The 12,858-nt window shown below is 38.5% G+C and overlaps 1 protein-coding gene across 6 annotated transcripts in view; it reads right to left on the bottom strand.

The window, feature by feature from the left end:
- Positions 1 to 3,957: 3,957 nt before the first annotated feature.
- The window catches only part of LOC134224273 (ras-specific guanine nucleotide-releasing factor 2-like), a 509,452-nt gene continuing 500,551 nt past the window's right edge, over positions 3,958 to 12,858 (bottom strand). For all 6 annotated transcript variants that reach the window (XM_062703608.1, XM_062703607.1, XM_062703605.1 and 3 more), the window contains one exon: positions 3,958 to 5,753. The gene's annotated coding sequence lies outside the window, so the exon portion shown is untranslated. The remainder of the gene's footprint in view (positions 5,754 to 12,858) is intronic.

Below are 12,858 nucleotides of genomic sequence, written 5' to 3'. Positions count from 1 at the left end.
GGCCTAATGGTCTGTTCGGCCTAGTTGCATTCAGCAAAATGGATTTCGGCCGAATGGGGTTCGGCCAAACGACCCTTCCTCAAAAATATGATTACTATATGATTTTGGCGAGTTGCTTCTGTGTGATTATTGTAACGATAGAAATCATGCGTTGAGTTTTGATGAACCCGAGGATGAACCAATCTTCTTGTGATTTCTTCACATGTCTTCGAAACCAATAAAACCTGTAGCCTATAGGTACAAAGCGCGAATCGAAGCAAACGGCGTTGAACAGATTCGATTCTCTCAGCATCGTTGTTGTAAGACAGACTCCAGACAACAGAACAGTACCTACTCTAGAGTCGAGTGCACCAGAGAGCAATAGAGAGCTTCTAAACAGTATAGGGTAAAACGACCTATTATGGAGGGGTTAAGCACCGTGTCAAAACCGAATTGATTACAAAAATTCTTCAAAAATTACCTGTTGGTCGATTTCCACATTGTAGTAGTTGAATAGGATGCTCGTTAACTATAGTTTCGTAAATATTACGTCAATTGTGCTGTACTTATGTTGTTTTGTTTTTATCACAATAAAAACAAACTACCGCAATAATAGGACGAAGTTGCCTATCGTTGCGATATTTTTTGAAGGTCAGTCCTATTGTTGCGGTATTGCATGTAATTCTTATGGGGAGCGATACCGCAACAATAGGACCTTAGCACTACCGCAATAATAGGCTCAAAGGATTCAAACTTTTAACGAAAAATGTTGATTTTTCATCATTTAGAACGGAATTTTGTCAAACAAAAGCTGTTCTAGTCGTTAATCCGAAGAGTTTTAGTGTACCCACAATTGTTTTCAATGGTATTATATCCAAAATGGAGTACTTCAACACTACCGCAAGATTAGGGCATACCACAACGATAGGACGTTTTACCCTATGTCGATGAAATTCTTCGCAACTCTGAAGATGAATCCCATAGTTCTGGATGCTTTTTCAACGATGAATGAGATGTGTTGCTTGAAAACTAGTTGCAAGTCTAGGATCACGCCGAGGTCCTTCACATGGCTCACTCGCTCTATTTCTGTACCAAGAAGGCTGTAGTTGTAAACGATGGACTGTTTTTTTTTCGTGAAAACGTTATGACAGAACACTTAGCCGGGTTTAATACCATTCGGTTTAGAGAGCATCAATCCGCGAAGCCGATATTCAAACTACGCTCATGAAAACTGGGGTTGAGCGCCAGTTTAATCAAAAACCGTTAGGTACAATGTAATATACCTCCTTAACTTCTTGATGGATAATTGAGCGAAAGTAAACGAGCTTTCCGCACCTCCCCCACTCATCGTCACCCGTGTCTTGGTGATGATGATTAGGGTGACTGACACGAAAACGATGATGACGACCACCGACCGTAAACCATCGCAATAGATTTCGTCCAGGCACCGTGGACAGAAACTTGGCAACATCAAACCTCCTGCACGGTTGCTTTGCTGCGCGGCCTGGCATAGTAAGCCTTATCAAGCCTAATGGCCAATAATTGTCATAATCGTAAAAACTAAAGTGCGGAAATTATTTCCCCCTCTAAGGTTTTTTCTTCTTCCCCTCGGTTGTGATCCGCTAGAATCTAAGAGTAATTCCATCTCAGTGGAATTGAAGCTCGCTCTTCCACTATGAGAAATTTCCACATAAGCGGATGTCCAAACAACACAAAACCAACTTTTCCACCTTAAATAGAAGTAGTTGTAGTTTTTATGTAATACATTGCTGTTAAAGATATTTGTTAAAGATTATCGAGTTAAGGACAAGCATCACAGAATCCAAAACTAAATTAACTCACGTTTTCAAGGGCACACCACTCAATACGGAGGCAGCGGACAGATTTTGTTTTTATTATTTCAGCTTTGATGCGTCGCAGCATGCGTGAAATAATGAAAATGACAGTTGTGCGATGCTTTCATTTTGAGTGATGTGCCCTTGAAAACGTGAGTGAATTTAGTTTTGGATTCTGTGATGCTTGTCCTTAAACGCTTAGAATTACTTGCCGATAACTTGCACATTACTTGCGGAATTTCTAAATAAAAAGAAGAATCATCTGTCATGTGATTTTACATGAGCATGAGCAGGATAACCGTACAATTCGTAGTTGCTACTCCGTGATTGACTAGAACTTTGCGAAATTGCACAGGGAACCAATTGAATGAAGCTTGGGTTTAGCTATCATTCTCAATGTGCAAATTTAGGAAATTCAATGCATTTTACTAAGTCAATTACGGCGCCGGCCACGTCCTTACGGTCATCAAGGGAAGGAATTATTAGTTCAACTCTCGTTGCTACTAGAGACCGAGTGTGCCTCTGCATCTCCACGATAGTCTTAGGATAGGATATTGTGTTAGTATGAAGGGATATATTATCTGGATTCACTTTGGTAAGTGATGCGATCTATGGGATAGGAATATATGAATGAGAATTAGAAGTACTAGAGTAATGAGAAAGTATTAAAGTGAATTCTAATGGGATTAATTTTTTACAATTGGAATTTGAATGCTATTGGATTCTAATACCACGCACACGTTCATTATTAATTATCGCTACCCGCACATCAACCTCACACATTCTTACTTGTATGAGGCCTGCACGAGCGTAGCGACCGTATATAGTATATAGTATGCGGGTACAAATAAATACCAATCTATTTTTACATTTTATTTACTGCTACTAAGTAACAGGCAGCTTTTTATAACAATTCTATATTTAGAATCATACTTGCTAGCAATGAGAATTTGATTTGCAAAGAGATTGAGTTATATGATTAATGAAATTATCTAATAGGAAGTTAGAAAGGGCCAGGGATCAAACCCTTAATCTCCTGCTTATGAGGCAGAAGCAGTGACACATGGCCACCAAGCACCTCTATCTGTCATGTGATTTTACAAGATTGACAAACTAGTATCATATTGTTGAACTGGATAAATAGTGCCCACATAGGTGGGAAACCTTTCCTGATTTTCTTACCATCCGCATGACCGCAGTGCGATCGGGCATGCGGGGTTGGGTTGAAGATTGAGCCATTTGTGTTTTTTGACTTGCGTTGTTGGTCGTATCTGATGTCTGGAAGGACGTGGTTTAGTGCAGAACGGTTGCCATTGCTGCTAAAATATAGAAAAATAACGACACGGCGACGGATGTTGAGCCGAAGATAGCACTGTTCTAGGAATTGGATTGCCCCCTCCCGAACTTGTCGACCACGTTGGAAATTGTATGTACGACGTTTCGGATCCAGCGAAAAAGTTTGCGGAAACGAATCCTGTAGAACATTTTATTGCGCGCCGCTTTTACGATGCCGCTGGAAGGATAGTTGCAAGTCGCTCCAACAACCAGTGGATACACTTTTAGCAAACTACACAAATTGTACCACTCAGAGATGCTTGCTGGCCGGCGGAGCGAGTTCGGTTATGGGATGGAGAATATGTGAATTGTCCTGATGGTAATTGACTTTTGGAAAGACTATCATTTGAGGCGTGCCCCTTTGAATGTTAAATGATCTCTAACGAGAAACGGCAGGCGACAATTTTACTGTTGAAGCGTAAATTGAATCAGTCCTGATGTTACGTTCTACAATGGAATGGTTATTAGGTTGAATCAATCGTCTCGTTTGAAATGTATATTCACTCGGATGAGAAAAGATAGAAGTGATAACGGAAAAGAAGCTTTTATTTAAATTAAATCTTCATAGAAAGTGTTGCGGTTTCGGAACACTGACCATAATAATTTCTAAAAAGCGTTTGAAGAATATAAAGTAACAGTTTAGTAGCTAAGCACGTTCCCATATATTTGATCCACTTAATCCTAAAACAGTTTCAATTACTTACCTGAGGAACGTATCTGAACGCTCAACGACTTTTTATGATCATGGTACAAGATTCAACATCGCATTACGCTGGATGATATTCGGATAAATAAGTTCGCATTCTGCTTCAGTGTTATTCAAGTGAAAAGTTATATTCCAGGGGAGATAAATATACCATTATTGTGTTTCGTTTTGTTGAACAATTTGTGTTTGTTATCTTTGGCATTACTTCATTCCGTAGAATGCAGGATTGAGCATGACAGGATTTACTTCTCGATTATGGTTTATTTGGATTTCAAATGGTTCAAATTTGATCTTAGGTATGTTTTTGTAACTACATCATGGCGAATTGATTGCCATCATATTCTTCAGTAAAATTGTAAAATTGGATTTCAAGAACTAAGTTTGAATTATTGTAAAAATGATTGTTATCTTTGAAGAGTGCGCAGCTCAGCGATATTTGTTATTTTTGGTATTGTTGGCATTGACGCGTTTGAGAATTATTTGTTTGATTTAAATTTAAATATTCACAACTTTCGGGTAAAACTTTTGCTTCAGTTTCCGATTCATTTTGCTTCTCTCTCCATGGTCGCTCGATTTATAAATCCCCAATGATTGTGTCACTTGGTTTACTCTCGTCGGTTGGGACTTCAGACATCATCAACTATCCATAAAATATGTGGTTGCACATCGTGCCTAAACTACAAATGTTTCCATATTAACATTTCAACAGACAATTAACAGGTAAAAGGGACCCTCACGGTGCTTATACTAAGGATTGTTTTCAATCAGTCCAGCAGATTTCATACACTTGATGAATAAGATCATTTGGGTTTTGATTTTTGTAAGTTGTTAATCTTGTTTTTAATAGAAACGCTATGTTGAATAGGTAAAAGGTCACATCACAATTTGTTTCAGCATTCAACTTTCGGCTAAGCTCCTGGAAATCCAAATTCTATCGTAACTAATTCTGTTCACTTGGTAGTAGCCAACAGCCACAGAACACGCCTCGTGCCAATTGGATATCCAACGATAATGCCAGGCCTAATGAGTTAGCACTTCAATGGATTGGCCACATTTCTTGTTTCCTACAATCGAATAATATCAATCTGATTTATTGAACTCGTCTCTCTTAATTTTCTACCGCATAGTGCCGATCAAATGACTTAGATATGGAAAACAGTTTTCTCTTGCTCTTTCTACATCTAACTCTAGTTTTACTGTGGCTGCTCAATGCTCCTGCAAGTGGCAGTCTTTCGTGCCATGTTTGATTTTATTATTATTATTGTGCTCATAAGAAGATCTGAGGAATGTCAGTAAATTTATCGGAAAATTGATTTCTATCGTCCGATTGGCCGTCTTCGGGCAAAAACTAACAAAGAGGTTAACATTGAGTTTCGATTCTTGATTTGGTTGATAAATTGAGTCATTTGCAAGATATGTAGAAATTGTTTTTGATTTCTCACTGCTCCATTCGTATCCCAAAAGGTGAAAACCAGACAAACGGTAGGATGCTCTATCATTGTATGCTTCTGGGCTACCATCGATATCGATCACTCGTCTACGTTTTATTATTTATTCCTAGTGCAAATATTCTTAAGTTCAGTGTTAAGTTATGGCCAGCATAACGTTGCTAATTTATGTTCGATCTATTCCTACAAAGTTTACGCTACTTGGAATATATATTTACTCAGCTGTTACGAGCAGACCAGCGCAAAAAGACTAATAAATATGATTTTTATCTTTTCAAACTTTGCTTTTCTAAGAAGTTTAGAGAAGGGAAGAGCAAATATTTTCTGGACGTTATGTAAGTTTAGCAAATGGTAAAAATCTTGGAATTAAGTTTGGAATGTTGATCGGAAAGTGATTGAGAATATAACATTTTATTAGAATACTTGGAAATTTTGTGGACTCTGGATCGCCTGAAATGAGAAGAAATATAAAATGCGTTGTTAGTAAAATCAAATAAATTGTGATTTCAATATATTTTATATTTCAAGATCGCTTTCACTACGTTACACAGAACTTTTGGGTTATTTTGGGTTAGTAAAATAATATATTTTGTTGCTATATCTTACAATCGACGGCATTCTTGACTTCTTCATGATGTAGACACATCGACTGACAAGGTTTTTGAACAAATCGAGAGAAATACACTCAGGTTTTTTACATGTTTTTTCGCTAGTGTTCTTTTGGCGTAGGATTACGTCCTTCGGGAAGATAAGGGAGTCATTCTGCAGATTTAAATTTGAGAGCGTCACGAAAAGTGGTCAAGAATGGATGAAAAGCACTAATCTATTAAAAAAATAAATTTTAGCAAGCACTGTTGAAAATGGGGAAGGGTCGTTTGGCCGAAACCCATTCGGATAAAAGCTATTTGGCCGAATGCCACTACACCCAAAACAATTATTGGTGACATTCGTTGTATTATAGATTTTATATCAAATCTCGCATGCAAACCCATCAGAGAATGTCATACTTGTTAATCCAGCTCATTGCATTAAGTTGGCTCCTCCTAGAACACTAGAACAAGTATATGCATCGTTTACAGCGATGTAACTTTGACTCGCACAATCTTCCCGATTCCATTTAGCTTGATGATGGAAAAGGACACAAGTTTGTTTGTTTGTCGCAATTTATAGCAAACTGTGGGTGGAAATAATGCATGATTGTAATAAAATATTGCAGTCTCTGGTTCGGTGAGGCCGGAAGTCATTTGGTCGAAAGGAGCATTAGGCCGAATTGGTCATTTGGCCGAGTAGGACATTTTCACGAATAGGATATTTGGCCGAATAGGACATTTGGCCGAATAGGCTGAATAGGACATGTGGCTATGCACCTTTTTTCCGAAAGACATTTCGCAGAATTTACCTTTTCACCGAAAATCATTCCGCAGAATGCCATTTGGCGAAATTCAGTTAGAATAATTATCATTGAAATATTTACCGATTTCTGCTTAATTACATGCAATCCGGGCTAAATTCTTTGCCTTTGATAATACCTACTTTGAATGAATGCGTCTGCATGGTATAAGCTATAAGGCGACAGGAGTTGATAATGCCTTCTTTAAAAGAACCCGTCTGCTCGACATAAAACGAAGGGAGGGGTAATGAATTATTTGAATGAATGCGTCTGCCCGGTATAAGGCGAAAGAAGTTGATAAAACATTCTTTATAAGAAACGCGAAAGAAGTTGATAAAACCTTCTTTATAAGAACGCATCTGCCAGGTATAAGGCGAATGAAGGGGTAATGCTTCTATGAATGGATGCGTCTGCCCGGTATAACGCGAAGGAAGGGGTAATGCGCTCCTTAAATGGATGCCTCTGCCCGGTACAAAACGAAGGGAGGATATAATGCCATATTTAAATAAATACGTTTTCACGGTATAAGGCGAAAGGAAGAAATAAAGGATTATTTATAAAAACGTTTGTCCGTAACAAATTTGAAAGAGGAGATAATCCTTTCATTATATCTGGCCCATCTGTCAGACATAATACAGGCTTTGGAAGGGGTAATTTAAATTTCGAAACCGTGTTCGACGATTGCTAAAAAATGGTAACTTGGCTTAGAAACCTCGCAGGTAATAATTGCTATGAACACTAATGAATGAACACTAAGCTATTATTATTAATATTTCTCGAAATGTCAAAAGTCATTCGGCGAGAAGGTACAATCCGCCAAATGTCGTACTGCGGAAAGTTACAAGCCGCCAATTGTTATTTCTTGAAATGTTCAACCGCAAAAATGAATTCCGCGAAATAGTTGTCGGTGAAATGTTATACAATTGGATATTTGGCCAAATAGGACATTTGGCCGAATAGAACATTTGGCCGAATAGGACAGTCAGCTGAATAGGATATTTGGCCAAATTGGACATTAGACCAAATAGGATATTTGGTAGAATAAGACATTTGGAGTAAAAGGATATTTGGCCGAATAGGTTTTTGGCCGAATAGGACATTTGGCCGAATATGATTTTTGGAAGAATAAGCCATTTGGCCTAATAGGATATTGGCCCTCCTTAGTCGTGCGGTAAGACGCGTGACTACAAAGCAAGACCATGCTGAGGGTGGCTGGGTTCGATCCCCAGTGCCGGTCTAGGCAATTTTCGGATTGGAAATTGCCTCGACTTCCCTGGGCATAAAAGTGTCATCGTGCAAGCCTCATGATATACGAATGTAAAAATGGTAACCTGGCTTAGAAACCTCGCAGTTAATAACTGTGGAAGTGCTTAGTAAACACTAAGCCGCAAGGCGGCTCTGTCCCAGTGTGGGAATGTGACACCAATAAGAAGAAGAAGAAGAAAGAAAATTGGCTGAATAGGACATTAGGCCGATTAGGACATTAGGCCGAATAGGACATTTGGCTGAATAGGACATTAGGGCAAATAGGACATTAGGCCGAATATGACATTCCGCTGAATAGGACATTTGGCTGAATAGGATATTTGGCAGAATAGAACATGTGGCATATTTGGTCGAAAAGGACACTTGACCGAAGAGGACACTTGGCCGAATAGGACATTTGACTGAATAGGATTTCTGGCCGAATAGGACATTTGTTTGAATATGACATTTGGCCGAAAAGGACCCTTTACCAAATCGGACATTTGGCCAAATAGGACATTCGGCCGAATAGGACATTTGGCCGCATAAGACATTTGGCCGAATGAGAAAATTGGCTGAATAGGACATTTGTCCGAATAGGACATTTGTCCGAATAGGACATTTGGCCGAATAGGACATTTGACCGAATAGGACATTCAGCTGAATAGGACATTTGGCCGAAGAGGACATTTGGCCGAAGAGGACATTTTGCCGAATAGGACACTAGACCGAATACAACATTTTGCCGAATAGGACATTTGGACGAATATGTTTTCGACTGAATAGGATATTTGGCCGAATAGGTCACTTGGCCGAATCGAACATTTTGGCCAAATAACATTTTTTCCGAATAAAACATTTGGCCGAATAGGACATTTGGCCAAATTGGACATTTGACCGAATAGGATATTTGACAGAATAAGACATTTGGCCGAATAGGATATTTGGCTCAATAGGATATTTGGCCCAATAGGATATGTGGCCGAAAAGGAACTGGGCCGATTTTTTTTTTGACCGAATAAAACATTTTCCGAATAGGACATTCGGCCGAATAGGTCATTTAGCTGAATAGGACATTTGGCCGAATAGGACATTTGGCCGAATAGGACATTTGGCCGAATAGGTCATTTGGAAAGTGAGAAATAGGGTGTGAAAAGTGAGACGTTTCGTCCTATTTGGCCAAATGTTATACTCGGCCGGATGATTCTTTCGGCCAAACGACTTTCGACCAGATGGGTTTCAGCCTAATGGTGAGTTCGGCCTTGGGGCATTAGGCATAATGGCCAAACGACTCGGTCAAACGACTCTTCCCCAATTATTGTACGGAAACATTTTTTTGGCTAGGAAGAAAACAGTTTAAAGCACCAACGTACTATCATCAGCGATGCTACGCCTGCTGTTGCTGCTGCCGTAGTTTTGTTTTTCTTTAACAGCATTTAAAAATGAATGACATCAAAATTGTGTACCATTCCCATCCCTGCACCTGTGAGTAACTACCCGAGCAAAATCGATTAACAAAATGATAGCAAATTGATATAAAGCTCTGCTGTAGAGATTACATTGAAAACAAAATATGATGTTAATTACTATTTGATAAAAATTGATATCAAAACATCTTTTCATGTTGCATTCCTCATAACTATGATTTCATAATGAGTTTTCAATGTGCGAAAGCAACCTGCCAACAAAATATTGTCAGTTTCGCTGGTAACAAAACGCGCCAATCACTTTTTAAGCACCTTTAAAATCGTCGCCAATATCATTATTTTCAATCTGTGGTAGTTCAAAGCCAAATTATGAAAATATGCATGAAAAATAGTACAAAATTTCTGGAAATAATGTGATTATTGAAATCAATCAATTTTGTTCACAGTTGATCTGACAGATCTTATGGCCATTTTTGCTGGCGACGATTTTGGCGACGATTTGCTTTGCGATGATTTCAAATCGTCGCGGCCGATAAGGTGGGAAATTGATAATATGCTTATGATATTTTGTTATCAATACTTATAAGAATTTAAGGATCGCATGATTGCAAACTTAGTAATCATGTTGATTTCATTGACAGCAAAATTTGTTTTCAGTTTGATCCCACAGTGTGAAAATGTGCTCCCAATTCTGCTGTGTTAACCGTTGATCCACACAAAACAAGATCAACTGTAGTAATCGAAATAATTGACACCTTGACAGCAAATTTTGATTTCAAACTTTGCTCGGGTATAGATCACTACCAGACCTTCAAATTGCACTTCAATGCCAGTCTAGCCAACTCTCAGTCGGGGCTCAGCTTGAACAAGGCATTTTTTTTGCTGCAACAGATGAACAATTGAAGGTTTCATTCAAGGATGTTATCGATCATTTAGTAATTTGCGTTCGATCATTTAGTAGTTTGTCAATAACTCATCCCAGAAGCTGAATATCAAAATTTGTTGTATGGTGGACTTCTAGTGCGAAGGTTTATCTACAACTTTGCCTAATGGTTTTCTGTTAGAATTCAACTAATAACGGAGTTATAGCGCTAGTTGCAGTAGCTTTAACTAAATGATTGGAATTTTGTTATCATTTAGTCTAAGTTACTGAAACTATAGCTAAAACTCCGTTACTAGTAGAGTTCAAACAACAAACCATTTGGCAGAGTTGTAGAAAAACCTTCGCACTAGAAGTCCACCATACAACACATTTTGAAATTCAGCTTCTGGAATGAGTTATTGACAAACTACTAAATGATCGAACGCAAATTACTAAATGATCGATAACATCCTTGGTTTCATTAGGATGCTCGTCGCTTGAGCTCTTACCGACCAAAGATCACCAGCAGCAATATTTATCGCTGCTATCGCAACGTGTCATGGAGTCGGAGATACGGTTTTTGCTGGAATAACAGCCTTGTCCACGCACGACCGAGTCTCACGATAAGTGACATGCCTGAATACTACCGATATCCTTCCAGTAAGCGGTCATCAAGCCAAATATTACATCTCCACTGATCCTCTTTCGGATGTTGAACACACCATCAAAGAAAAAAGCTGACTCAACTGAATGTGCAAATGGAACGCACAAAAAGTTCTTCCGGAAATCAAAGGAAACTCCACCTTCCACCGTTTTCAAAGACCAGAAAGTAGTATCACTTCATCAAACTCTGGTCCGTCAAAGAACATTACGGGATACTCAAAAACCCCAACTGATAACCCTTCTTGAGCGTCTATCCAAATTGCTCAGATTCATCCGGAATGAAGAATTGTGTTACCAAACTTGGAAATATATTCTGGATTTTATATTTCTCTAGCTAAAAAGTCTCCTATGTATGTTCAGAAAACTTGAAATTTTCAAAAAATGTAATCGCTGAATTTGCCTTCCCAGTCACAAACAGTAACAAAACTAAATCAGAATCTTGAAGAAATTTCACTTGGTTGCCACTGATGCCATCCATGCGAATAAATATTTGTAGCATCTCCCTCCGACGCGTGTTCGCTATTCTGCAACGGACGGCATCTTTATGGCTTCGCAATGCGGTTAATTTGCACTTTGAACAAAATTCTTTACACAACAACCTTTTCTAGTATAAAATAGTGATCCTGAAAAGAATAAATTTATTCGTCCTACAACAAAACAAGATCCAGAACCTGTAACCGTTCGGGGAATGTTCTCGAGGATTTGCTAAACGGTGGCTCATGCGCCACTCTCAATGAGAGACCACCGGTCGTGTTTTATTTGCCCGACTTTTGGAGACCTTTTCGCTCAGGGAAATTTCTCGAACCGTTCGAGAATATAATAATCAATTTCGTAACGCATGCACTTACTTCGACTCGTTATCCGTACGAAACATAGGGAACTCAGAGGGAATGTTCGCTCATCCGAGCAATAAAAAGGAACGAAACGTAATTAGGTTTAATGATTGTATTTTATTGCCAACTGGCGTTAAACGTAACCGGAATTCAACCAACTCAACCTTATTCATTCAAAATTTTCTATATTTTAGAGCATTCATTCGTACTGGACGCGACTAAATAATGTACGGAATGGGAAAGAGCAAAACATGGCCATTAGGGTGGTTCAAAAAATCAATTTTGCTCCACAGCGCTCTTCCGATTCTTTAGCATGTTCTGAGTGTCTTCTGAAAATTTGAGCTCATTTGGATTAAAACCGATTTACAAGCCGTTTTCAAGTTTGCATGCAAATTAATATGGGGAAATTTATTTTAATTATACTGTTATTGACATTTCTCATTAGGCGCAGGTTAAAGAAAACCTACATAGTTAAAGGATATTAACAGTTACCCAACGAAAACCGCATGTTGATTAATCGTCCCAATAATTAGTAATCGATTTTAAGACAGGTTGCGAATCTTTAGTTATGATCGTTAAACTTCTTTGAGGGCATCACTAAAATATGCAGCGCAACATAGTAGCCTGAATTTGTGTGTGCTATCTTTCGCGCCATGAGCAGCAATGTTGCCTGTTGATGAGTTATGCAATTAACTCCAGAAAAAAACGGTATAGATTAAATTCGATTACTAATTATTGGAACGATTAATTGAGATGCGGTTTTCACTGAGTGAAAGCTGTTGAGTATTCCTTCTAGCTATGTAGGTTTTCTTTTAACATGCGCTTGATGGGGCATCGTCGTTAACAGTATAATGAGAAAATAAATTTCCCCATACTAATTTGCATGCAAACTTGAAACGGCTTGTGCTAAATCAGTTTTAATCCAAATGAGCTCAAATTTTCGGAGGACACTTAGAACATGGTAAAGAATCAGATGAGCACTGTTTAGCAAAATCGGTTTTCTGAACTACCCTAATGGCCATGTAACAAAAAGCTCTTCACGTACTGTAACAATAAAAGTTACAAGTTATTCATTGCAAAAGAAAAAATATTTTACTTGCGATTTTCACTGCTTGGTTACATTCGGAAGGAGGGC

Source organism: Armigeres subalbatus, chromosome 3 (assembly GCF_024139115.2).
Source record: "Armigeres subalbatus isolate Guangzhou_Male chromosome 3, GZ_Asu_2, whole genome shotgun sequence".
In the NCBI taxonomy this organism is placed as follows: Eukaryota; Metazoa; Arthropoda; class Insecta; order Diptera; family Culicidae; genus Armigeres; species Armigeres subalbatus.
The sequence above is the reverse complement of the archived record's forward strand: the minus strand, read 5'-3'. Positions and strand labels throughout refer to the sequence as shown.